General features: G+C 45.0%; 2 long non-coding RNA genes across 6 annotated transcripts in view; both read left to right on the forward strand.

Moving 5' to 3' along the window:
* The window catches only part of LOC116085758, a 127,312-nt gene that overhangs the window by 59,872 nt on the left and 39,815 nt on the right, over positions 1–27,625 (forward strand). For 4 of the 5 annotated variants that reach the window (XR_004116703.1, XR_004116700.1, XR_004116701.1 and 1 more), the window contains exon 6: positions 15,725–16,041. The exons of the other annotated variant lie outside the window; for it this stretch is intronic. This is a non-coding gene — a long non-coding RNA (uncharacterized LOC116085758). Of the gene's footprint in view, positions 1–15,724; positions 16,042–27,625 lie in introns of those variants that run through there. 5 annotated transcript variants of the gene reach the window in all.
* Positions 9,045–9,958, forward strand: LOC116085759. The gene is made up of 2 exons (XR_004116705.1): positions 9,045–9,231; positions 9,828–9,958. It is a non-coding gene; the product is annotated as an uncharacterized LOC116085759 (long non-coding RNA).

Raw genomic sequence — 27,625 nt, forward strand, 5'->3', positions numbered from 1 at the left:
GGGGGGGGGTAGAAGCCTGGGGAGGTGTCTCAGCTTGAGGTGAGGGAATAGGCTGCTCTTCTCTATGAAGCTTATGTGAGAGACCTTGAGCAGCTGTTTCTTTCCACTGGGTCTTCCTTCTTTCTTTACCTTTACAGTAGAAGGAAAACTGTTGGCAAAATAGTCATCACTGTTCTCGAAAGGAGACACAGCTTTCTATCAGCCTGTGATGTTGGGTGTGATGGCCTATTCTTCATTCTTGCCCTGGGTTTCCTACACACTGCGCATTGATGCTGGCTGAGATGCAATGATTTCTTGTTGTGGGTTGCTGTTCTGTTCTGTGCAGTGTCAGATGTTTTGATATTCCCAGTGATACCCTCTTTGTTATACCGACAGGGGTACTCCAGTATGTCTCCAGAAACTGCCATATGCTCCCTGACAAAGAAATTGCCTCTACTTGAGAACTTCAAGTTTTGGATGTATTACCAACCCAAATGGATGGACCCCTTAAAATGAATGAGCTCAGGGTGAACATGGTGGGGGAGAGGATATGGAAAGCAGGCACAGAGACTCCTCCAGCTCTTGTGGCGGTGGAGCCCAGGATAGGTAGAATGCCTGAGATCTGCAGGCAGGAGCTTTCTTCTACATTAGCATTGACTGGCTGTGGTCCTCTTCAGCTTTTCTAGCCTCTGTGAGCCTCAGGATCCACATGAATCCAGCAGATATAATTCTTCTCCTCCATGAATCCTTCCTCCCATCCTCCCTCATGTTCACATACTACTACATGGTTGCTAGGCAGACAAAGAGGTATGGGTGGGGAAGACATAATAGGATTAAACAGTAACAACACAGAACAAATGTGTGGGGCTTTTTGTTGTAGTTGTTGTTGTTCTGGCTGCTTGGTTGGTAGGTAGGTTGGTTGTTTTTATCCTGATAAAGCAAAAAAACCAAAAACCAAAAACCAAAGAAAAACCTAGATATTTTACTTCTGGGCCTTTAATTTTGTTGTTGTTTCATCAAGAATAGTAATGGTGACATCAGAGGTTCTCTCACAGAAATAATAAAAACAAACAATGATAAGGTTTTTTTTTTTCTGTTGTAGGCATTACTTTGCATTTCTCCAGTATACACTGAAGCTCCTCAAAGAAAGTACCATATGTTTAGACAAAGTCAAGAGAGTTCTAATTGACTGTCCATGTACCTGGGAGTAGCTTGGCTCTGTGTTCCCTCTCTCCTCAGGAAGCCTGTCATCTGGCAGGGTGTCTAAGTGGCTATGTCTTCAGTAACTGAGATCCTCAGAACTGATAGGGGACTTGGACAAACTGCAAGTTTCTTTGGAATAAGATGGCCCTTGCTCTGGTCAGTCAGGCCTGTGGTAGAGGGCTCTCTTAATGCCACAGGCCCAACGGGGCTGGGTTCTCTGGTAGGAGCCATATTGTTTAGGTCTTAACAAACAGACCAGCAGTCTAGAGGCTGTTCAGGATGCTCGGCAGTTAGCTGTGTCCCTCTTCCCTTCTTTTCTTCCTGTTGCTTCGTTTTCCGGTACTGTTTGATTTTTGAGATAAGATCTCACACCGTGACTTAAGCAGGCCTCGGACTCATAACTGTCCTCCTTCCACCTCCCAAGTGCCAGGATCAGGTTATTCCATGACATCCAGCCAAACTAGAGTGTCACATTCTTTGGAGTTGCAGGTCAGGTTCAGGAGGAAGAATATAAGCCACAGCTGTGGGTGCTTCTGTTTCTGGGCTGTTTTTACCCTTTGCATGCAAACTCGAATAGCGGTGGAGGATTCTCCTCTCAAAGGCCTGCATGTGTATCTTGGCCCTGCTTTCTCTAGCTCTGTGCCTATGGGCAACTGTACAGTAGAAATGTGGCTATACCACCCAGTGTGCCACTTGGCTACATGGCAGCCTCTTGGATTGGATTAGTGGAGTAATTGTTTTCATATTGCACATGTAGTCTGAAGTTCAGGCAAGTGCATCCTCACCCAGCGTGTCTGACTCTCAGGTCACCCTTGCTCCTCTTTCTGTTAGCCAAAAGCCACCTGCCCCTCAAAATCTATGCAAATGTGACCTTCCCAGTGAATTCCCCTTCCAAAGTAGTACCAAGCTCAGGTTCCTAAAAACCCGATAGCATTTTGGTTTGTTCACTATTTTACTTGGGACAGAAAATATCCTCAACGTAGTGACTTGGCACACAGCAGTTTGGTAGAGGTCATAGAGAAGCCAGAGGTGAATCAAAGAAGGAATTATTGCTTCAGACAGTCCTAGGTCATGGTTCCTTTGAAGGGCATTACCACTTTGAGAATCAACCAGAGTAGAACCCCATATTTGGTGCCTCCCTTAGGACTCTATCAGGGGAAGGGAATAGCTCATATGGAATCACCTCTAGTTCCCCTCTTACCCCAGCACATAGCTTAAGCAAAAAAGTGAGGGCCCAGAGTTATCAAATGCTTAAGAGATGTAGATGTTACTAAACTAAAAAGAGCTTGCCGATAGACAGATGGTGACGTAGAATGGCCTTCTATGGCAAATCCAGCCATAGCCCAGGACAAGATACTCACAACATTTCACTACGGCTGGTTGAAGACAGATCAGGTTTAGAAACATATTCTCCTCACCAGCACACTGGATAGAAATTGGAAGATAGAAACAGCATGTGGGCAGAGACTGTCTCACCCACGTGAGCCTGAGCAGCAGACGATGGCATCACAACCAGCCTTGGTCTACCCCAACTGGTCGAGTCATAACATATAATCGTTGAAAGAGCTCTACTTATTATTATTGTTTGTTGAGGAAGATGTAGGAAGTATCTCCCAGTTTATGGCTGAGACAGTTCCATTACAGGGAGTTGAGTGCAATCTAAATTCCATTGTAGTTTCCTTGGTTTTATCTGCTTTTGTGAAGTTGGAATTATACTGATCCTATATATTAAAATTTTAATATTCTTTTTATAGCTAACACATACCTCAGGTATAAAATCCAGTGAGTACCAAAGGGTAGGCAGCAAGAAGTCAATCCCCTACCAACCCCAGCTCTCTTCCATGTGTCATGTTACCCTTTCCTGGGTTTCTGGCTTGCCATTGTCCAGTTTTGAGTGAGTTAATAGCCCCTCCTCCTCCAAAATTCTCAGGAACCAAAATATGCCTGTAAAAACGGAACACATTTTTAATGCAATATATCTATGCTGATAAGATGCAATTATGCCACCATCTGCATGTTGCTTAACTGCAATTTTATAGTGCAGATCTTTCTTTAAAATGTTTCCAACTGATAGCAGTGTTTGGAGGTACCCAGTCAAGACGTTCCTTTGACAGGTGTCTGTCCCAAAGATTCTTTTGACAGGTTCCCAGGACCCAGGAATGGTTTATAAAGCTTCAGAGGATAGACATGAGGTCTCTTGGCTGTCGCTACTAAAACAACCACCGCTAGCTCAGTCCCCCAAAGACAGAGATTCCTTTCTGTACAGATCAGTTGACAAAGATTTCCTCATCTTATTCTGCCTAGGTAACTCTCTCTCTCTCTCTCTCTCTGTGTGTGTGTGTGTGTGTGTGTGTGTGTGTGTGTGTGAATTCCAGCTCAAATGAGGCAGATTAAGAAAGTCATTTCCATAAAGGCTGCTCAAAATAGAGAAAGCCAGTCTATCTATCCTTACCCAAACTCTGTCCTCTTTGAACTTATCCTTGACACACAGAAATGGTGGAGCAGAGCGCAGAGTGTTTTTTGAAAGTATGTGCTGTGGGTCCTGCCCATCCATGGCTTACTCTCTCACCAGTGTGTAATAGCTTCCCACCTCTCCATAGATCCCTGGCTCAACAGCCAGTGACAAGGGCCTCTTGCAAATTACAACAGTTAGGAAGTTAACTTGCCAGTGAAGTAAGTCCCCCTCTGTTCTCAGTCTCCTCCCAGTACCCATCTGATAAAGTTACAGAAGGCATCTCAGATTCTCACCAACCCTCACCAGATCCCCACTGAATAACACATCGTCTGGCAACAGGAGGCGTTTGATTACATTTGGAAGGAATGCCGGCGTCAACTCCAGTTGTCCCTGAATTGCAACTGATGGGCCTCACGTGTGGCAGCCAACAGTTTGCCTTCACCCACTCCCCTTTCCACAATGAACCCTTTTTCTGGGAAAACAAGAAACCTACGTGCCATCCTGAGTGAGAGACAAACAGGAGCCGTGTCGTACCATTACATCCCAGGCATGGCAAGCAAGAGCATGCGCCGAGGACTTAGCCACAGCAAGTCATGCTTCATGCTTCATGCCTCTCCAGAAAAAAAGATTTTCTGACCCAAGAGACCAAAGTGCTCTTGTCCCTATTCTCATTTCAGCTCATAGATGTAGGTTTTCATATGTTCCTCGTACAATGCCATGCTGCTGTCTCCTCTAGCAAACCCCTCTGACCCCTCTGGCGTTCTAGCTTAGTGATTCTGCAGGTGGAATTATGCTCCATACAGATGTCCTTGTCCTAACTTTGGGGACCTATGAAAGTGTTATTTCACATGGCAGAGGTCAAGTAAAGCTCCAGGTTGAATTAGGCCTGTGGCAGCTGATTTCAAATGGGAATATTTGTGGCTCATCTGTGTAACACCAGTGTCCTTAGATTCATACATTCATGAACAGCAACCAGCAGGGTCAAAGCAGAGAAGTGGCATCTTGATAATGATTCCACCTCCATTGCTTACTTAAAGACAGGCAAGAGGACTGTGTACCAAGGGCTGGAGCAGCCCGTACATTCTAGCAAGCAGATTCTCCAGTACCACTCCATGGATTTTAGCTCTGTGGGATCCAGGCTTCTGATACCCGGAACTGCACAATAATAAACGTGGATGGTTGCATCGGCGGTAAGAAACCAATTCAGTGAGTATGGACTGACACCTACTAGGCTGGCACCTCCATGAGGTGCTTTCCTGAAGCATATACTTTGCATCGGTCACTAGGGTCCAGCTAAGGAACTGAAGCCATTTCATATGTCTACTCAGAGGGAGTTGCAGGCAGCTCTTGGCTACACAGATGAGAAATCCAGTACAGGTATTAGCAAGAACAGTTGCTGGTCCATTGGCACTTGGTTAGGTCAGTGGGACAAAGAAAGGAGGTCATGTTATTGGAGGACAGAGGACAGAGCTGGACCATGGTGGGACTATTCAGCAGGAGCAGGAGCCACACGGGGAACAGAGCCCAGCTGAAGAAGCCCTTCTGTTGAAGTGGACAAGGAAAGACTCCTTGGCTTCTCCTGTTGGCTTGTCCTCCTAAACATCCTAACATGGCTTCCTCTTTAGAAGCCTACTGATATGGAACCTGGATTTGTGATAAAGCTAGAGACGGGCAATGGATGAGTTAATGGATATATTGTGTAGGTGGAAGTGGGTATACGTACATAATTTGTGTTTGAAAATTTTTTTTTTTTTTAAAAAAAGCCTGGCTTCTATAACACTCTGCAGTATGGTCCTTCCCTATCTTCTTTGCTCTTCTTCAGTGGTATCTCTTCTTCCACAGCAGGGCAAGCTACCCTTTGCTGAGTTCTCACTGTGCAGGTGGCTCCTCTCAGGGCATGCCCCTTTGCAGTCTCTTAATTTGTTTTCACAAATTAAGTGTGAGTGTCTGTCCTCAGGCCGGCACCCCATCAGTCAAACATCTGTCAGATGTCAGATACCCTTCCCCATCTAAAAGGACTTGACCACTCCAGTGTTATTACCTCCACATTACTGGAGGTGGTCTCTCTTGTTATATGTTTCCTTGCTTATCATATCCCCTGGCCCCCACCCCAGAGGAAAGCCCTTTGAGAGCAGGAATACTGGCTGACCTGTCAGTCTTTGAAATCAGCATCAGGTGGCTGTTTCCCAACACCTGTGTTTTCTTGGGAACAAGGAGAATCCTCTCGGATCTTTTGTAGTTAGATATACCTGAGTGCTAGTTGATGGAACTCTAGTGGAAGTGTATAATGCAGCCTTCAGCCTGACTCTGAAAACCTCCCATGCCCATTCCTACGAGTTTCACCTTCTGCCGGGCAATGACAAAGCCCTGGGGAATGGTGGAGCCATAAGATGAAAGGAAGTTGTGCCCCTGAATGACTAAGTGCAGTGGAGTTACCACAGCAGCTGGCATGCCTAACCAGGATTGTCACAGGAACGAGGAGTAAACTGTGTTGACTCATTAATTTAGTCTCACAAAGAATTCTGGGCGCTGAGAACGGTCACCGGTATAACGATTGGCCCTCAGTGAGTATCGTGTGCATGATTGAATATTAGACACTCAGGAATGGCGGATTCCCCATGGGATTTCTGTTTGCCGCTCTCAGTCCTCATCCGCTGGGCAGCACAAAGACAGAAATGTTTTATGCATTGCTTCACACTGGGTGCTTCATTATTGTTCAGTGGATGGGTGTGATACTAAGTTTCTAGGCTGTATAAGGTGAGTACTGAGTGGAAAGCCTGGTGGGAAGGCACGAGACCGCCACATCCAGTCACTTGCCCGCCACATCCAGTCACGTGCCCTGCCTTGTAACTGTCCGAGTTCTTTTCGGTTTAGCTAGCGTTTGCAAGGTGCTCTCTTCACACCTTGATCCCACTGTGATTTTCATTTTGTAGGTATTCGCGTTTGAGCTCTCAGGGGTTAAGTACCTTGTGAGAACATAATTTTCGAAGCAACAATAGTGGAATTCGTTCATGGTTCAAAGATATTTATTGAGTGCTTACAATGGACTACACCCACCCCGCACCCACCCTGGCTAAGCTCCCTCACCTAGGAAGGGCTCAGGAAATATGAGAACCCACTTTATGTTATGAAGGAATTAGAATCACCTCCCAGAAGATCCAATGCTGGGAGGGGATGGCAGATTGTAGTCAGGACAGAATTGCCTGTGTTGGAAGCTAAGGAGTCCAGTGGCGTGGTACTGCTGGGCGCCTTCTGTGTTTCTGGGTGGTCTGCCAGAAGGGTCTGAAGTCAGCACCATCTCTCTGACCTCCCGCCCCCATCCCCGAAGCTCTCCCACTTGCCTAGACTAACGGCCCTGGCATTCCAAGCCTGCCCTTTTCCATACATTCCTTCTTGCTTGGAGTGCCAAGATTTTGGTCGACCGACGATTTTGAGTGGGTTCCAGGCCATTTAGCTCCGTCAGAGATTTGGGTGAAAGTTTCCTCCCACTCTGCCTGGGCCTCAGATAACAGAGCGGGGTGTGACCAACCTCTGCGGGGGGTATGTGTGTGGAAGCTCCTGGACGTTTTCAGGCAGGGCCTTAAGGCTGAGGTGTCTGTCGCTACTTCGTTTACCTACTTGCACTGGTCGAACTGAACATAGTGTGCTGACAATGGGCTGTTTTGGAAAAGATAGTGTGGAGCGATCAGGAAAATGTGAATTGTCTAAACAGGTGCCTGCGAAGTGCCTGACGGGTTGGGTTATTTGTCAGGGAAAAGGGGACAAATGCAGGTGTCTGAAAAGGAAGAGGGAGACCTCCTGCAGCTCTCAGGGGCTGCCTGCATTCCGAACCAGGAGCGGAGCAACTCCTGGTTGAGTCTGGGTGCCTATCTCTGTAGATAAATTCTCACTGCTCTTCCAGAGCACAGTGTCCAAGAACGGTGCATCTGAGGTGGGGTGAAAGACAAATAGGCCTTTTCATAATAGCTTTACACCTGGAGCAGTGGAGGACCGGTTTATTACCTTGGTAAACACGAGGGAGAATTCAAGCAAAGTACAAACTTTGCCCAAGGCACTTCTGACAGCGCACCTTGTGTTTGTGAAGGGAGCAGATAGAGCCGGTGGGAGGCGGGGCCTGCTTTGTTTTCTATCTCCTCCCCCATTTTCTTCTCTTGTCTGATTTCCAAGGTTTAAAAGTTCGTGTGTGTGTGTGTGTGTGTGTGTGTGTGTGTGTGTGTGTGTGTGTTGGAGAGGGAGTTTGGGGGAATTTATTTTGGCTCTGGCTTTTCCCAGCATTTTGAAATCCCTTTGCTTAGTGTGAAAAAATACGGGAGCCAATTTATATTGTCTCCAGAGATAAAGTGCTCCTTGCTGCTCTTGGTGACAAGTAGGGATTGTGAGTGGGTGACAGGGTAATCCAGTTTGGGGAACACAGAAGGAACAAAGGTTTCTATTAAATCTTATTTAAATTAAACATTTAAAATGCAGTAAATATTTATACAGTGCCTATTTTGTGCCAGGTACAGCACATGAACTTTCCATAAATATTATTTAATTTAGTCTTCACAACTACACAAAACAGAGACTTTTGAACAAAATGTCCATTTTATAGGTCTGGGGAGATACCAAGGATTGTAAAGTAAGTACTTGACTTGCAAACATGATGAACTGAGTTTGATCCCCTTGTTAAAATAAAAACAGGTTTTAAAAGTCAGGTGTAGTGGCATGAGCTTGTGTTCTCACCACTGACGAGATTGAGACATTGACTCCTTGGAGCTTGCTAGCCAGCCAGGCTAACCTAATTGGTGAGTCTTGGGTCCCAGTGAGAGATTCTGTCTCTAGAAGCAAGATGGATGGCTCCTGAGGAACAATGCCTGAGGTTTACCTCTGACCTCCACATGCAAGTACACACAGATGCACCTACACCTGTCCATGTGCCTACACACAAACACACACACACAGGCACACTCACATGCACGTGAAGGAATGCCTATTTTATATGTGAGGAATAGCATGGTGTGATACTGCAAGCCCACCATCCCAGCACTTGGTGGTAAGGGCTAAGAAGGTTGAGAGTTCAAGATCATTGTTAGCTACATAGTAAGTTGGTGGTCAGCCTGGAGGATAGACCAGGAAACAGAAGGCCATGGCTACTGAGGTAATTTGAGCCATAGGGGTCTACCTCCAAATTTAGGCCTTTCTGAACTGCCCAGTAACCTTGATTTAAGGTCACAGATTATGTGATATGTGGAGTTCTCGATCTTTTTGCTGCCCCAACCCCATTTTCCTGCCTTGCTCTGCCTGGCTTGGTCTTCATAGTTTGTTGATGAACTTCTATACATAGGAATTGCCTGATTTTTCTTTTATGATTTATTTTATTTTGTAATTGTGTGTGTGTGTGTGTGTGTGTGTGTGTGTGTGAGAGAGAGAGAGAGAGAGAGAGAGAGAGAGAGAGGGGTGTGAGTGCTAGGAAGCAATCTAAGGTCCTTTGCGAGAGCTGTATGTACACCTAACCACTGAGCCATGTGTCCAGCTACCTCTCTGCTCTTTCCAGGAGCACTCACTTGCCAGCCACTTACTTATGAACTCCCTACAAAGGATCTAAAGCTTATCTGGTATGTTGTTGCTGGGGGGTAGGAGGACCTGCTCAGGGGAGTGTGTGGAGCCAAGGGAATATAAACCATACTCTTGCTTCTTTATCTCTGCCTCTGCATTCGGGCTGGCAGAGTGTCCTACACACTTCATGCCCGTTCACCAGGAGTCCTGTAGGTTTTCAGAGCAGAGTCTCCAAAGCAAGCACCCTTAACCAAGTTTGTCTCCCAACTCAGGGATCCCTACTCCATATCCCCCCCCCAGGGCTCTGACAAGCAGACCACCTGTTTAATCCATTTGCAACTGAAATGTCTCACACTGTAATGCCCATTTTGTGTTTCAAAGCCTTTTTCAAAGCTAGCAATAAATAGATCCAGAGCTAATTCTCAAGGACTGCAATTAGCATTGCATTGATGGCAGCTTGTGAGGGATAAGAGCTGGAGGAGGGACACCCGATTTCCTCTTGGAATGCTCCAAGCCCCTCAGACTGCTGAGTTGACATTGTCCAAATGACCTGACCTCTGCCTGGCTCCGTTTAGTATGTTCTCTCAAGGGATCTTTCATCTATAAAAACCAAGTACAAGCTGACACATTCACTCAGATTTCTTTTAACTATCAGCCTGATGAGTTCACCCTCATCTGAGAATTAAATGGGAATTAAAACTGTGGAGGAAACAGTTAAAATTTCACCCAGATGCGGAGTACAATAGGCAAGCCCCGGCTAAACATTTGAGGAGCAAACATGGAGAGGTGAGCAAAGGTCTTCAGGTTCAAAGACTTGTTTGGAAAAAATTCTGAAAACGTCCCTGTTTTTGCTGAAGTTCATCTGTCAATCCCACTTGCTCTGGAGGCTCTAAAACCCCAGAGGCGTCCGGGGTGGGATGATAGCTCTCAAATGAACTGGGAAGAGCACTTGCTAAACTTGTTGCATTCTCCTACATAGAAAACAGAAGCTGGAAATTGGAGCAAGAAAGCAGAGGCTCTCAGGCTCCGTCCCTACCACTCCCTAGCTTAGACTCAGCTCTCGTCACCATCTTCAGATCCAGAGAAGGTAGAGTGAGAGAAAGACAAGAAACCTGTGTTCTGTTTTGGCAGGGATCAACTTCTCCTGGCTTTTCACCACTGTTAGTCAATAAATGTGCACAGATTGGGTCCCTGGGAAGATGTTTGCCCTGAGAAAAAAAATGAGAGACGAGAAACCTGGAGTGCTCCCAAAACACTAAGTGGAAAGCTCAAAGTGAAGTAATCCTACTGTGTCTTTACTTGGTCACGAGTGTAGACTAGGTGAGCCATGCTTAAACCTTAGGACAGCCATAACCCTGTCCTAGTTTCAATCCATTCTTATTAGTGTTTGAAATGTCCTTGCTAGGGACTCTAAGATAATAAAGGTTCTTGCAATTGGCAAAAGTAGTTAGCCCTGGCTGAGCTCTAAACTGAAGGAAACCAGAGGGTGGGAGAATATATATTTGGGCCTAGAAGGAAACTTAATGATTCTCTGGATCACAGTCTTCAGTTGACCAATGCCTACAGTGGGACTGTCTGGATCAGAGAGTCCTCCACTGACCAATGCCCACAGTGGGGTTGAGAGGAGTTAAATGACTTATCCTGGGTTGTTCCACATGTTAGCCTGCTAATCTCTGACTCAGTCGTGTGTGTGTGTGTGTGTGTGTGTGTGTGTGTGTCTGTGTGCGCACACACGCACGTGCACGTGCACACACACTCATGTCCTATCATTTCACAATGAAAAGCCATCTCCCTTTGTAAAACTGTGGTGATTTTATTAATAATAAATGAATAGTGCCCAACTCTAGAGCTGAGTGCTTGCTGTAGCTTGGGCTTAACCAGTCTGTATGAGATGTGAACAGTCGCTTCTTGTCATCTTTGGTTTCCTGGAAAGATAGGTACTCAGAAGTCAGAGGAATTTTCTACAATTACAGGGTCAATCAGCAAAGGCTCTCTGGTGGCATGAGGTACTCCATGAGGAGGCATGACATGCATAACAGCCGGTTTACCGTGATATAGGAGCTCTTGGGCAAGCCACTTGGGTGCCAACCTGAGTCTTAGGTTCCACATCTAGGAAGAGATTCATTTGATGGCTGAGAGCTCATTAGCTCTGATGGCCTTTAGCTCTTCAGTCTATGGTTAAGGGCTATTTAGTGACATAATCCTACTGTGTCTTTACTTGGTCACGGCTGTAGACCAGATGAGCCATGCTTAGAAAGAAATGTATATCCCTGTCCCAGTTTCAATTCCATTCTCATTAGTGTTTGAAATTTCCCTGCTAGTGACTCTAAGATAATGACGGTTCTTGCCATTGGCAAAAGTAGTTAGCCCTGGCTAAGCTCTAAACTGAAGGAATCGAGACTATGTGGCACTTACAACTGACTTCAGATTGATACTCCTGTAGGTATCTATCCCATGGTAGAGGATAAATTAGTTCTGCTTTCAAATACCAGGGAACAAAGTATCTTTAGTGATTTGTATGAATAACAATAATAACAATAATAATTACAACAATGCCAATAAGTCTGTTTTTATTTATTACATAATCCTTTTTATCAACTTTTTTGTGTTTACCTGTCAACTGCTCATAGGACAGTAGATAGCAACCAGTAAACACAAAATTTGCAAACAAGGAATTATTATTATTACTTTTTGAGCTTCAAGAAGAATAAGAAATAATACTTATTGATTGAATACTTAACACATACTACATGGCTCACATATAGTCTCTTTGAAGAGCTATAATAAAAAATAAGACACTGTGAACAATGTTATGTTTGTTTCAGAGAAGAAATAAGTTACCAAGTTTATGGAAAAGTATTAAGTAATAAAGGTTAAGTTTGAAATTAGCTTCTGATTCCAAAGTTCAAACTTCTCACAATTCTAGATAATAACCATAATACAACCATATTTTTCTTAGAAAAATATAATTTTACATAAAAATGTAAATGCATTGACATTTTATTGGGACAATAAATACAGAGGACAATACCTCAGCTTCCAGGCACTTCAATATTTAAATCTCTGTGAAATAGGCCAAGGGAGGTGAAGACTCAGTCTGATTTTGCCCAGAATTTTAGTAGGGATCCACTTCCTTATCTAGAATTACTCCTGTTGAAAATATTTTCCTTGTACATCCAACTGAAAGGCTGAGTGGAAGTGGCTGTCACCTTGGAATTCAGGCCAGTTCCTAGGTGCCCTAGGCTTGCATCTAGCCCTTTCCCCAGTATTCAATCCTGTAATCCTTGTAGGCACAGAGTTCAATATGAGAATGTCCAGAAGAATCAGTTTCTGGAGTCTGAATCACTCTCCTCAAATTTCTCCATCCATGGATCTATAAGCCAATGGATCAACATGGGGCTAGATCCTACAAGTTTGATATCTACTTCCTGACAGTCTCGGGTGCTTCCAGCATGCTGTAAGGGTAGACATAGAAGACTTATCCTTGAACTGGCTTTGAAAAACCAATCCAAGCTAGGTCTGGGCCTCATGCAAAAACGTAGTAGACTGCATTGCTCTGTACTGCTTCCAAGGTCTATGGTTAAAAGTCAAGTCAAAAGTCAAAAGCATCACATTTTCTGCTTATGCTTTTCCCAGGAAGCCACAGTGCCCGGTTTGTCATTCTGTAACTGCCAGGGAACAGGAGATCTAACTGCTGTTTTAGGTCAGTTGCCCTCTTCTAGGGAGAAGGACATGAGGTTCACAGATTGGGAGGTTGTTAGAGTTCATCAACAGAGCACCAAGCAAGGTTGGAACTGAACCCCAGGTCTCCAGGGTTCAGCGCTCCTAACCTGGCTATTCTCTCACTGCCTTAATAGTAGGAAAGAGACAATAATTAGCTTAGAAGGCATTGAAAAGTCTGTCTTTGAGTCTTCATTTAGTGAAAACATTAGGGTCCACTGAGTAGATCAATCCACTTCCTCAAACCGTAGTGATTATGGTTATGTTGAACCAGTTCTGTGGTTTATCAGGGGGAACAATTCCTACACTGCAGCCACTTTTGGACGTCTTGAATACACCTGACCAGCTCGTGCTTTGCATGTTACATTTCCTGGGTCTGCAATACCCTTCCCATTTCTGCTTAGGACAGGTCACTGTGCTTTTTCAGGCCTAGTTTCAGACCTCTCTGGAAGTACAGTTGATCTTACTGGCAAACAAACTGCATTTCCAAGAACCTCCTTCCACTGCATTGTTACCTATTGCTATTGGTCATAGGAGATGGTTTGCATAATATTTGGAATACATAAGTGAAGCTACCATGTTTTAACATAGAATGTGACCGGTGCAAGGTGCAAGACAACATGTGTCAGCATGTCATATACAAGTTGTCCCTGGTTGGCTGGCATATGTGGTTAAGGAGTGGCATCAGCTGACACTTCATAGTTCTTCCAATTCTAACAAGCTCCTCTTTTGCAGAAGCTTTCAATTCCAGAGAAGCAGAGGTGGGGTGTCCTGGTGGGGCTCAGGCTGCCCTTGATTTCTTCCACCCTAATCCATTCCCCCTTTCCTTTCCCAGCTGTCTGCCTTTCTGATTCATGTGAAGCATGAAGTGAAGAATGACAGCCTGACATTAATTAATCAGCCAGCATGTACAACTGTGTGGATTTAGGCTCAATAACAACAAGTCTATATCGTACCTCATGTCTTGCTTTCTTGATTGAAACTTAACTTCTGAAGTCATCTGTGATCCCTCAGAATTAATCTCTTCCCTATCACATAACTCTTTTTCGGCATAGAACACATCATGCTGTTTTTCTATGATTGACAGTCTCTCGGGGAGGTTAGCTGACTGACTGCACCCTGTGTGCTTGTTTTGTGTCCAACACTGTTCTGAGCATCGTTTAATCCTTACAACCACATAGTAAAGCAGTGGCTGTTATTATTTTCCCCATTTTATAAACAAAGCAACTGAAGACCAGGAAAAGTTTTAGTGGTTGGCCAACGCTCTCACAACAAGGAAGTGAGAATCAACAACTCAGGAGACTGGCCCGACAGCCAACACTCTTCTCCTTGAGGTGGCTCTTCAAGGAACAAACCTCCTCCACAGATGAATGGGGGATCTGTCTCCTTTTCTTGAAGAGAAAATGATGTCTATGACATCAAAGTTGAGGGTGAGTTGTTGAAAATGAAAGCTTTCTGGCCTAAGATGCTATGGTAGGTACCTTGAGTCCCATTTTTTTCAATCAAAGTTGATATTCTGAACAACTCACAGTCAAATCTTGCTAGTGCACAAGATGTCTGCTAAGTAATTATCACCAAAGAACCACCAGCACACTCTGTGGGAGCCGTAAATATTAAAAGACACACCCTTTGATGAGCTTGATTATCTCTCAGCTTAGCAATGCCCCACCTTGGGTGGAACTCTCTGGGTCTCCCACAGAGGAGAATTGAGCCTGGATAGATGGACGGGTTCCTACACAAGTGCTAGGCATGCAATTAATGTATGACACTTCACTTTATCTATGACCAACGAAATATATTTTAAAACTATGTATTTATATGGAGTAATCACAGACTGGGATTATTTAGTTTTAACGTAGGTAGTTGACAACAATGAGCTTCAAACTAAAATGAAAATTCAACTCAAATTGAGTAATTGTGGCAATAAAAAGTCCCCCCATGATATCCTATATGCAGTTGGCTGGCCCTGTATAAGGTATAGGTATAATGGTTGTAGGAAATTTCAGGGCTCTAATTTACATGATAAAACACCACACATGTCCCCCGCCCCATACACACACAGAATAAAGAAAGAAACAAAGTAGTGTGGAAAAAATAAGATATATGAGAGAAAAACAATTAAGAGGCAAAGTTGGAGCTATAACAGCAAGGTCAAATGCTGTATGACTCTTCTTGGCACAGAGGGCACATGGACAAAGGACACAGTGGATGGACAGGTAAAGGTCTAGAAACTTTGCAAACTTGAAACATTTCCATCACACAAGAGAGAAAAATAAACTCTATATTCAATGCATCATGACCATCACCATCCTCACCAATGTCAACATCAACAGCATGTGTACAGTGTATAGATAGTCCATATCTGTGTGCATGTGTGTGTGTGTGTGTGTGTGTGTGTGTGTGTGTGTGTGTAGGTGGACACCTGTGGGAAGGTTAGGGGTCTTCCTATCTCCTCTTTTCAACCACCCCTCTTTTTGAGACAGGAACTGTCTGCAACCCATTTATTCAGCTAGGCAGTCTGTCTTGATGAACTTCCGGATCTGCCAGCAAGCTTCAGACTTCCAGGGTCACTAGTCCTGGAATTATAGAGATGCCCAGCTTTAATTTGGATGTTGTGGATCCAAATTCAGGTCCGTATGCTTTTTGATGCAGCACCTTACCCATGGAACTATCTCCTCAGCCCTTACGGCTTCATAATTGGCATTATGCAAACGGCCCACAGAAGCCAAACCACGAGAACAGAAAGTAGGATAAAATTTGAATTCATGATCCGTTTTAGTGGCTAGACTTGGAGTGGAATTGACTTTATCTAGTCCAAACTTTTATTCACAGATGAGGAAATGGGATCCGTGAAAATAGATCCTCTGGTTCTAGAAGAAATTATCAGGAGAGCCGTTCTCCAGGCAGCAGCAGCAGCAGCAGAAGAAGAAACAACAGTAGATGCAATAGCAGCTGTGGTGGCGGCAGTGGCAGCAGGCTGAGACAGAAGGCTTTGAGATAGCCTCTGCTTTTCTGAATTCAGTGTTCTCGCTACTGGAATTCATCTGCTGCTGGGTTCAGGACTTCCCACATCTCCGCTATCGGAGGCTATAGTAAAACATCAATGCTCCAGTCTGACTCTACTGGCAATAAAATGCCATTTCAAGCCAGCTCCGTGTCCTAGCCATCCTGGAACTTTAGTCTAAGCTCATCTACTCTTGTCATTCATCCCTCACTTGAGAGCTAGCTTCCCTAAGAGCCCCTGCCATTTCCCAAGGAACCTCACAAGGCAGCTAAGTTACTCTAAAGAGGAAAGGGGCCAAGAGATTTAGAAAGATCTTTGGGTTCTTTTTTTTTTTTTTTTTTTTTTTTTTTTTTGAGTCCTCCCATTAGGTAATGTTTCCTCAAAATAAAATACAGTTAGTGCAAAAGACCAGCAGAGATCCTCTATTAGCTTGTGTATTGCATAAAATTGAGGCTACAGGGAGGAAGTGCCCTGCCTGAAGGGCACACAGGAAAAAGGTAAGCTGAGGCTGGAGGGTTCTTCATCCAGAGACCAGCTAGCCTGAAGCTTGCTTACCCCAGCCTCTGCTTTGAAGCACTTAATTGTTTTCAAATTGATTGGAATTGACAGGTTAGATAACATGTTGTTCTTAACTCTGACTACATATCAGTATACCATACATATGCTTGCTTGTCCTTGAAAACAAAACACCATCTGTTGTTGATTGCAGGTGATAATTTCTGTCAATATTTCAATTTTCATAGAAATTTAAAATTTTTTTTAAACGGTAAAATCTTCACTGCTGTAGTTTATTGTGGTAGTCCAAAGGGAAATGAAAAACCAGAGGGAAGAAATAGGAACGACATGTTGATATCTTGTCTCTGTGGAAATGCACACATGTTGTCCACACCACTTTTGTAAGCTACTATGACAGACCATACCCATACTATCTCGCCAATGTAGCAGCAAACATACCCTTTACTCTGTGTAGGTGAGTTGGGCTTATGGACGAGATGGAAACTGGATGGTTGGGGAAAGACATTTTTAGTATTGGGAGTTATTTCAGGCAGAGAGGATAATGCTTGGGCAATGTGTAGGAGCCCATGGATTGGTTACAAAACACCATAAAGGAAATGGCAAAGGGAGACTTGGGAAGAAAAGGGTGCAGGCCTGTAACACGACAGATGCATTTTTAAAAACCTCTCTGCCTATATGAAGAGAGGCTGGTCCTCAGGGCACTTAGAAGCCAAACTCAGCAGAGGTGGAAACACAAAAGCTGCCCCAGCTCTCCTGTGGCTTTCTTTCTCTTGGTTTATCCTTGTCGCTAGGTGAAGCTTGCTTCACCACTGCTATTCCCTACAGCCCTGCAAGGTTAAATCACAACTTGTAAGACTTGTCTTCAGCCAGGGGTGGTGGCTCACACCTTCAGTCCTAGCACTTGGGAGGCAGAGGCAGGTAGATCTCTGAGTTCAAGGCTAGCGTGGTCTACAGATTGAGTTCTGGACACCCAGGGCTACACAGAGAAACCCTGCCTCAAATTGTCTTCAGGTGTCAATATCCTACTCATTTGCAATGCTCTGGAGTCTTGGCTGCTGGGCTCTGAGTTCTCAGTGAGTGGGGCTGCAGAATTAAACCTTTCAAACAGCAGGCACTGCAAGTGCTGCAGGTAGAGACGACTCCAGGATTGTGGTAATACAGTCACAATGATTCCTGAGCAAAAGGGGGACTCTCCTGACATAGTGAGCCTTTTCCTCCCAAACACTACCATGGCCCACAGACTCCTGGGAGGCAGGTAGAGCTTTGTGGAAAGATCAGTAAGACCCTGAAACGTCAAGCTGTGTGGCTGAGGCCTAGTCAAGCAGAGGCAGAACTGCTTGACTATCATTTTCTCTACTTTTGCACAGAAGCATGGATAACTTTGCTGTAGAACCTGCATGGGGCAAAGATAAACCAGTAGCATCTGCTAAAGATACACACACACACACACACACACACACACACACACACACGCACATGCACACGCACATGCACACGCACATGCACACGCACATGCACATGCACGCGCGCACACACACACACACACACAGAGTCCTTGTGGGTATCCTCCTATATAATAGGCAGCCCCTACCAGATGTTTCAAGGCATTGTGTGAGTGTTCCTTCCCTGGAAGGATCTGCCTCATCTTGTGGTCCTTGCACATTGTTGGGGCCTGATTCATACTTAAAAGTTTGGTGTCCAGACCACCCACAACAAGAGACCATTTCCAGACAAACAGGATCCCTTCCTTTGGGATTTTCCTGGTCTGTATCACACATGCCCTAGGGGCATGCTCTCCACACCGGGCAGGGTCAAAGGCTCCTTGTGCTGAAGCTTAGACAATAGTACCTGGCAAATGCTTCTGAAGAATAACATGCTAGGCTTAGCTATGATGCAAACCCTAAGCTGAGATGATTCACCAATTACCTTCTAGAAATCACTCCACAAACATTAGGATGCCATTATAACACTGTATATTGTGTTATGACTCATAGGCTTTGTCTCTCCTGACCCTGACACCAGCCTTAGATAATTACATTTATCAAATGAAGATACTGTGGTTCAAAGAAGCTCACTGACTAAAGCCTAGATGACACACTTGTCTATGAATTCTTGGGGGACAGTCAAGACCCCATAGTGTTTAGTATTGGGTCCTGAACATCTACTGGGGCTTTTTAAAACACATGGTGAGGAAGGAAAATGAACCAGTCTAGATTAGGTGGTGATGAGACTGAGGGTGGAGGAAAGGAGCTTGCACAGAGGTCTGGTTTACAGAGGCACATGGCCTGGTATTCACAACTCAAGGAGAGTTTATGGACACTAGGATGAGTTTAATTTTCACAAGCTAAGGGAGCATATCAGGAGCTTAGTGGGGTTCTGCATGTCTCACAGGAATTCTAGATATGGCTGCAGTCATTGCTGGCCCTGATGGTGAACCTTGAGGGGTACAGTGTACTATGGGAAATGGGATGGGTTAAAGGACTCATGATGAACACTGAGTGATTCTGAGCAGGAATGAGCCGGTTCTTCTGGTTCCCTCGCAGCCTATTGTTTTCACAGATTGTTGGGTGGACAGTCCCAGAGTGATACTGGAAGGACTTGGTGGAATGACCAGGATGTTTGGGGAATGAAATCCCCTCCTTCTTCATGCTGCAGAAATGATTTTCTTGGCAAGGCGCGGTGTAACTTGTAAGAAGGTCTTGATGGATGAGGTATCAGATTAGTGTATCACGCCAATAAATAGCACACTTTGTAACTGAAAGTCAATGCTCACCAATTTGAGAAAGCAAAGCTTCAAGAAGGAAGTGCTAACAGGCTGGAAAAACCCAGGGACATTTTATTCCCAGATTAAATGATAAGAAACACATCTCCATCATCCTGTAGAGTTGTCCTTATGGAAAGAAAAAAATCAAGAATGGAATTTGGAAATGGCTCTTCCAGCCATTCAGATTCATTCCACTTGCATTTCCGATGGTGGTGAACTTAGCCATGACACAGAGCTCTGAACCTTCAAGGACACAAGCTCTGCTGCTGGGGGCGGGCCCTGTGTGCCAGCTTCCTGGCAGCAATTGCCTAGTTACCAGCAGGTAATCTTTGCAGCTTCAACTCTTGAGAGCATAGCAGTATATAAGTCATAAACTTCAATTCAGTGGGAATCAGCTGTGTGGTAAGTTTCTGGGACTTGTCGGGCCCTGTACTAGACAATAGAGTACTATCCTGAACCAGCAGGCAGGGCACTTGCCCTGAGGAGTTTCCATTCTACCAGCTCCTGGAGCTGGAAGAGGCCACAGAGATAAAGGGGGTGGAGATAACGGGAAAGGAACACAGGATGGTAAACAGAAGCCAGAAGCTGCAGTGAGGACCCTGAGCCTGTCACTTATAACTTACACGACAGTGATCCTAGATAAGTTTATGTATCTACAAAACATAGATGAAGGACACTGCACTTCACAGCAAGCTCCTAACAAAGCAACTGCAGGGGTGTGCACTATCTTTGGTAGATCATTTAACAGATGCAAGTTATCAAGTGAAGTGTTTTATTATTTTGTTTTCTGAGGCAAGATCTTGTGTGGACCAGGCTGTTCCCTGACCCCCCAGGCTCATGCACTCTACCGACCCTAGCTTCCACAGTGCCTGGGACTCTAGCTGTATAACCCATGCCTGATGAGATATTTCATTAAAAAGAAGGGAAGGACATGGTCAGCACTGATGTACATAACTTGAAATAAATACTAACTTCTACCATACCTTTTCTTGATTTTCTAGCTCCTTTTGTTTACATTTGTATACCTGTTGTTGGGTTGCATATCTATATTTATGTATTTGCATTCACATTGTATCTGTTAGCAAGAAAATAAATCAGTCAAGATAGTTACATTGATATAATAAAGAGGAATAATCAGTGCAATACAGGCAACACTACTTTGAATAAGAAGAGGATATGTGTTATGTTGGTACAAATACTACAGAAATCCACAAAAATAGCCACATATACTTTGGAGCAGTGGTTCTCCATCTGTGGGTTATAGTCCCTTGGGGTGCGGGAGGGGGGTCAAATGACCCTTTCACAGGGGTGGCCGAAGACCATGAGAAAACACAGATACTCCCATTACAATTCACAATAGTAGCAAAACTACAGTAATGAAGAAATAATGAAAATAATCTTATGGTTGAGGGGTCACCACCACATGAGGAACTGTATTAAAGGGTCCCGGTCTTAGAGAGGTTGGGAACCACTTCCTTGGAGGTTATTGATCTGGCTCTTATGAACGGAGGAGCTGAGTGTGTGCTCCATGAAGGAGCCAGAGACAAGTGTCCAGGTAAGCATGCGCTTCCACTTCCGGTGTGAGTGAAAGAAGGTGTGTGTTGATAGTTAAAGGTCACAGAACAAATAAACCCAAAGTTAGACGGTACTAAGATCTTTGTGCAGACAAGGAAGAGCCACTGTTGTTGCAAGTTAGATGTGTGCCTTGACTACTATAAACAAGAACACAGACTTCAGCAATTTTATACCCATGTTGGTTGTATTTTTCCTATTTTACTTTGTCTGTACTCAACTAGTGAGTCTATTAGCCCACCGACCAAACAACAGGCCTATTGGAGCTAGTGATAATTTTTGAGACATAATCTTTCTCTGTAGACCAGAAGGGCATGGAACTCACTGCATAGCTCCAGCCAGTCTTAGTCTCACAGGACTCCTGCCTCAGCTTTCCATAATACTCATATTATAGACAGTATTCACGCTGCCTGGCCAAAGCCTTAGCACTAGAGTATAGTTTTCAATTTTCAGTTAACATGTCTGCTCTTAGAGATGAGATGATAAAGCCTATTGCTGGTCCTTTCTATCTCCCTCGGTGGTCTGTAGTTAGAAATCATCACTGGCAAATAAAGCTCAAAACAGCCTATAGTGCTAGGTCAGCAATGAACATAAAACACCTAGAACCTTGCTAAGGACAGACCATGCCATAACGCACATCCCCACCTATGCCTTCTGCATCTCTTCTACTGTCCCACCCAGCTCAGGGGAGTTTGAGAACACAGACTACACGTACATCCTGGACTCCCAAATATAGGCAGATTCTTCCAGGGTGTTGAGAGAGAGCATACAAATGTGAGACATAGACTCTGAAACCACAGACAGTGGGAAGTAGATCAAGGGCACTGGGCTGGCACTCGGTGGGCCTTTCCTATCTTCCTCTGCCCCTGACTTCTGGAGAAGGTTTTTTTGTTTTGTTTTGTTTTGTTTTTTGTTTGTTTGTTTGTTTGTTTTTGTTTTTTTTGTTTTACCTTGCTTACCTTGTGTTTCCACTCATGCACAGGTTGCTGAAATAGAATCAGGGCGGTGAGCCTAAGCCATCTAACCCCCTGATTTGTTTTTACTTTGGCTGAGTGTCATGGATTGAATTGTGTCCCCTTAAAATTACTATGTCGAGGCCCAACCACTTGTAACTTAGAATGTGATCTTTATCGGAGATGAGGTCTGTTCAGACTACCTAAGGAGTTTGATTCAGAGTTGGCTCTAATCCAGTGTGCCTGGTGAACTTGTTAAAAAGAACATCTGTACACAGATAAGGACATGTGCACAAGGAGAATGCCATGTGCATATGCAGATGTCACCTGTAAGTCAAGGAGATGGCCTGGAACAGATCCTTCCTGCTCAGTCCACATACGGAACCAACTATGCCCACACCCAGACTTTGGGCATCTAGAGTCAGGCCTGGAAGACAATACATTCCATTGTTTAGATGGTCCAGCTTGCTCTGTGTTGTGGCATCTCCAGCAAAGTGACTTTTTACCATGCCCCATCACCTCACCAGTACTAATTTTCTCCCACTCAGCTGCTCCATTTAATATGCCTGTTATCTGGCTTTTAGGCACTGAGACCATAATCTCTCTATATAAGAGACTCCCAAGCAACTTTTTGGGTAATTCCTTGGATCTACTCCCTAAAATCCTTTAAAATCTAAAAAGCGGGGGTTGTATTCCATGAGAATCTCAACTCCAAAGCCTGGTGGGGCAGACTATCACACACCCTGAGCCAGTGTGGTTTCTTGATATATATTAAGTTCTTTTTTTTTAAAAAAAAGATTTATTTATTATTTATTTATTATAAGTACACTGTAGCTGTCTTCAGACACACCAGAAGAGGGCATCAGATCTCATTACAGGTGGTTGTGAGCCACCATGTGGTTGCTGGGTTTTGAACTCAGGACCTTTGGAAGAGCAATCGGTGCTCTTACCCACTGAGCCAGCTCACCAGCCCATATATTAAGTTCTTGATGCATGGAGAGAGAAACCTTGATTCAGAGTGACTGTAGTCTGTCCTGAAGCAGACCATAATTTCCTAGAATGAGCTCACTGGAAGTGAGGATGGACAGGGAGGCGTAGCACTGACCTGGTGAAGGGGTAGAAGTAAGTTTGGCATACCACTGCCATCTGGAACTCATCACTCTACAGGGAGTATATTTTCCCCTGGTAGCCGAATGACTAAGTTGATGCTTAGTCGAGTAGCTGAGTCAGGACCCAGGGTCCTTTTGATTTACCCAATGAATTGTAATAAACTTCAAGACCTCAGGTACCATCATGTATGGAACAAAACGTTTGAACAAATTAGAAGCCTGCAGCACTGGAAGCTTGGCCTTCATGGAACTAGAAAAGGCATGCGAAATACTGGGGGTGGGAAGAAGCCTCTCTCTAAAAATGTGATTACAGAGTTCTTTTCAGCTGAGGCGCTTTGGGCTCCTCTGTGATTCTAGAATTCTAGAATTCTCAATCTCAAACCTAAATCAGAAACCCAGAGGTCAGGGAAGGAGACCAGGTGGGTGGCCAAACCCAAAGAACGATCCAGTGGAGGAACACAGGCTCTCTTCAGCTATAACCTGGATCGTACCTTTGCTCAGGTCTCTCCTGATACCCCATTTCTCTTGTAGTGAAATCCCAAGTCTCTGAAAGCACTCACAGCCCACAGGCTTGTTCCATGTTGCTTCCTTGGGCTTGATGCCCACTCCTTTCCCAGGCCCCTCTACCCAGACATGATCGGATACTGCAATAGCCACACAGCTTCCTTCTCTCCAGAATGCATTTCGAGGCTTGCTCCCGGGGAAGGCACCTCTATGGCTATATGTTTGGTAAGCCCCTGCTTTTCACCAAAACTGGAATCTCACCTCCACTACAGCTCTACATCAGCCTGTGCATCGGCCACCCCAAACCAGAGCTTTCTGCTGCTGGGACTTCAGCCCTCTTAGCACAGTAGATCTTTGCTCTGCTTAGGATGTAGAATGACATTGGTCTTCCTGTTAGGAGGCAGGTCCTTCAGAGGCCTGCAGACCTAAGGTATGGGGAGTATGCCTGCTCAGCCAATGCTCCCTGAATGCAAGAGAAAGTAATGAAAGAAAATGTAAGAATTACCATTTTTGAAGTATTTTTAAGCTTCATAGAGCAGTGGCAGAGACAATACAGGTTTCAAATAAATTTCTTGCAAAGGCTCAACTGTATCACCATATTTCCCTGGAGATGAGCCACATAATATTAACTTTACTGATTACAGCTCAAATGGCATATACAGAACCCCTTGGCTTACAAATGGCCTTTCCTCCTTGGCCCTCCCTTCCCTACCCTCTGCTCTCTTCTTTTTTTTTTTTTTTCTCTTCCTTGCTCAATTCCCCTCTCCTCACATTAACTCACAGATAGCCCCTATATGTCGAGGCTAGGGAGGATGAAAACGAGTATATCCATGAACAGATTAAAGAGGCTCTTCAAGGATTCATGATTGGAAAGAGAAGGATCAAATCATAAGTGAGCTGGGGTTTCCTAACTCATGGCTGGTCCTTGTTTCTTTGGGCAATGCTACCATTTTCCAATCAGGCTCCATTGCCTTTGCTCTGGCTGCTCAGGCTAGTGTGTGTGGGTTTTGTTTGTTTTTTGTTTTTTGTTTTTTGTTTTTTGTTTTTTGTTTTCTGACAAGGTGAATATGGCAGCTGCCTCTTCAGCTTGTCTGCTGGGCTGGCTTGAGCAGCTGCAACCCACACTGCTAAGTGCTGAGACACCAACATTCCTGCCCCTACACAGCCTGCCCTCCCTTCACTCAGTCATTCTGCACCCGAAGTGCCAGAGGGAGGAGTTGCTGCCAGCCTCGGCTTACCACAGGGTCCTCAGGCGCCCTGCAGCCCGGAGACTGGGATGCCATCTGGCACCCACCACAGCTGCAGGGCCTCCCGCCTGGCCTAGAGGTCCAGAGTGGGCTCTTGGCATTGGTGCAAGAAAGCCCTCTAGTCTCTGGTCAGTAGACCCATCCTTTCCTAGATGGAACAAGCTGCTGATTGTCTCCAGGCCTCAGCCTGGTCTTTCATTTTCTCAGCCCTGAATCCCGTTATATTCAGCAGGGAGTCTTAGGTCCTGTTCCCAAATAGGAAAAGTACTCAGCGTGGAGAAATGGAGACTCATGAGCAGCGAGAAAGAAACGTCAGAGGGAGAGATCTGATATGGACGTTATGGCGAGGATCGGATGACTTCAGCATAGGTCAAGCATGTAGTCAGTGGTCAAATATTTGCTTCAGCAGAAGTGAGAATGACATCTATCCCGAATCCATCCGAAGCCAGGCCCTTGCTTTCTGCTGCCCTATGTTCTCTGTGCCAAGGGTACACACATGCCTCTGTCCCAGCTTCCTAAAACGTAACTATGGCATGCATTCCTTTCCTGTTCAGAAGCCTTCGCTGATGCCCCAGCACCGCTTGATTAGGTGTCAATGCTTCACACTGTGGGTCAAGAGTCACAACACACAAAGCCCCTCTCCTAACCTTCCCACTCTTCTCAGTTCCCCACACCTATCCAGTGCTTTGGTAAACCTGCCCTCAGTGGCCAACAGCAGGTGCTAGTTGTCAATGTCTGGCAAAGAGCAATAAGATCATATGTTAGATGTGGCTCTGGGGTCAGAAAAAATTCATGTTGGATGGCTGTGTGGCCCTCAGCAAGCTGTGTGACCCTCAGCAAGCTGTGTGACTATTCTGAACCTAGGTGTCCCCACATCTAGAGAAGGATTTGTAATGGCACCTCTGGACTGTGAGGACAGAAGCCAGATGGAGGGCGTCTGATCTCCAGTGAGTGCCGCTACTCAGTACTTCTTGTTACTCAGTGCTCCCATACTCTGGCTGGGTCCTCCATAATACTTACCCCTTCCTGACAGGCTGAGAAATGCTTTCCTATTCTGCCTTCTGCAAGTACCTAAGGGCACCTCCTGCATTTCCTTTTGTAGAAGTTATGTCTGGTTCTTCCTCCCAGCTTCATACTCCCAAAAATAAGACTCAGACTCAAAATATATTTACAAATACCTTGGCCATATAGCTAGGATCTTCTCTGATTAGATCATAACTTAGATTAAACCCATTTATCCTAATCTACATTCTGCCATGTGACTGGTTACCTGTGCTCAGGTACCATGCATCCATCTCCTCATATCTTCCCTGGTAAATCTCCCACAACTGGCACTATTCCAGAATCCTTTCTGCTTCTTGGATGTCCCACCTCCTATTTCCTGCCTCAGCTACAGGCCATCAATTTTACTATCGACAGGTGCCACTTCCACACAGATACAAGATATTCTCTTTACACCTCTTCATAGTCTAGTAACTTGATTCTTACTTTTTCTTTTTCTTCTTCTCTTCTCTTCTCTTCTCTTCTCTTCTCTTCTCTTCTCTTCTCTTCTCTTCTCTTCTCTCCTCTCCTCTCCTCTCCTCTCCTCTCTTCCTCTTCTCTTCTCTTCTCTTCTCTTCTCTCCTCTCCTCTCCTCTCCTCTCCTCTCCTCTCCTCTCCTCTCCTCTCCCCTCCTCTGCTCTCCTCTTCTCTTCTCTCCTCTCCTCTCCTCTCCTCTCTTCCTCTTCTCTTCTCTTCTCTTCTCTTCTCTTCTCTTCTCTTCTCTTCTCTTCTCTTCTCTTCTCTTCTCTTCTCTTCTCTTTCCTTCTTCTACCAGAGAAAAGCCCCTGAATGTAAGAAGGAACCTTTCACCAACCAGTCTAGGCATCTTTCTCAGCACCTAGGATAGCACCCAGCACTTCAAAGTTGTCAACCTTGGACCACAGACTAAAACAAAGAAGGTATGGGTCAGAGAGATCTATGAAAACATGCTGAAATCCTAAGGGTGCACTGTCTCTTCCCCAGTTGGGTGCAGGATGGCTGAGTGGCAGCTCTAAGTCAGACATGTCTCCCCATAGGAGTGGATAAAACCATCAGCAATCCTGGGTGGGGACAGCTTTCTTTGCTCAGGACCATGTTGCAGTGCAGGAGGGTTCAATACAATGGGCACACGGGGGGGAGGGGCAATGAGAAAGTGTGATTTTTATTCCAGTTTACCTCTTACCTGCTGGGGCAGCTTGGCCAATGGATGAAATGAATTAGGCTCTTAAAAAAACAAAAACAAAACCAAAAAACAAACCAGTCACTCTTCAACATGATCCCCAGAGCAGCAGCAACAGGGTGCTATAGGAGAGCAACGGAAATATAGAAGTGCGTCGACAGTCTGAATCAGCAACTGCAGAGAGGGGCCCAGGCAATCACCTATTCTATCTGGCCCTCGTGTTCTGAGGCACAGTCAAGTTTGAGAACCACGGGGCTGTCTATGCACGGAGGCTTTTAAAGTCCTTTCCTTTTGGTTTGTAATTGCAGTGGCCTATATTTCTTCTAGTGAAGCCTTAGCCCTCTTGCTGATGAAGGAACAGATCCTCACCCGCATGTATTCTGTTTATATGTTCTACCCAGTAAAATCCTTGTCCTCTAAGACCTCAAAAACATCCATAGTTTAGGAAACCTGGGGTGTACCTGGACATGTGCTCTAGTGGCCGATCCTTTGAGAAGGCATCCTATGTTGGCATCCTGGTCCAGGGCCCAGCAGGCCTAAGGCAGGGTTCATGTCAGAGGCCTCAGGGAGGGTGAGGCTGAGGAACAGAGAGGCCTGGTGAGGAGGGAAGCTGAGGTTCAGAGGTGTGACAGTGTAATCCCCTTATCCGGTGTTCCACCCTGTGGATGTGAAGAAGAGCTGCCCTGTGTTCTAAGAGGTTGGTTGCAGCCTCAATTCATTTTCATGCTGGCTGCCTTTGGGGGCAATATGGCTCCACCTTGATTTTTATACCCCCTTCAATGGGGCTCAGCAAATCATATGAAGTCAAGAGGCTGTTTAAGAAGTAGCCTTCTGGACCCACAGACTCTCTCTCTCTCTCTCTCT

The sequence above is a fragment of the Mastomys coucha genome, unplaced genomic scaffold, assembly GCF_008632895.1.
Source record: "Mastomys coucha isolate ucsf_1 unplaced genomic scaffold, UCSF_Mcou_1 pScaffold12, whole genome shotgun sequence".
NCBI classification, from domain to species: Eukaryota; Metazoa; Chordata; class Mammalia; order Rodentia; family Muridae; genus Mastomys; species Mastomys coucha.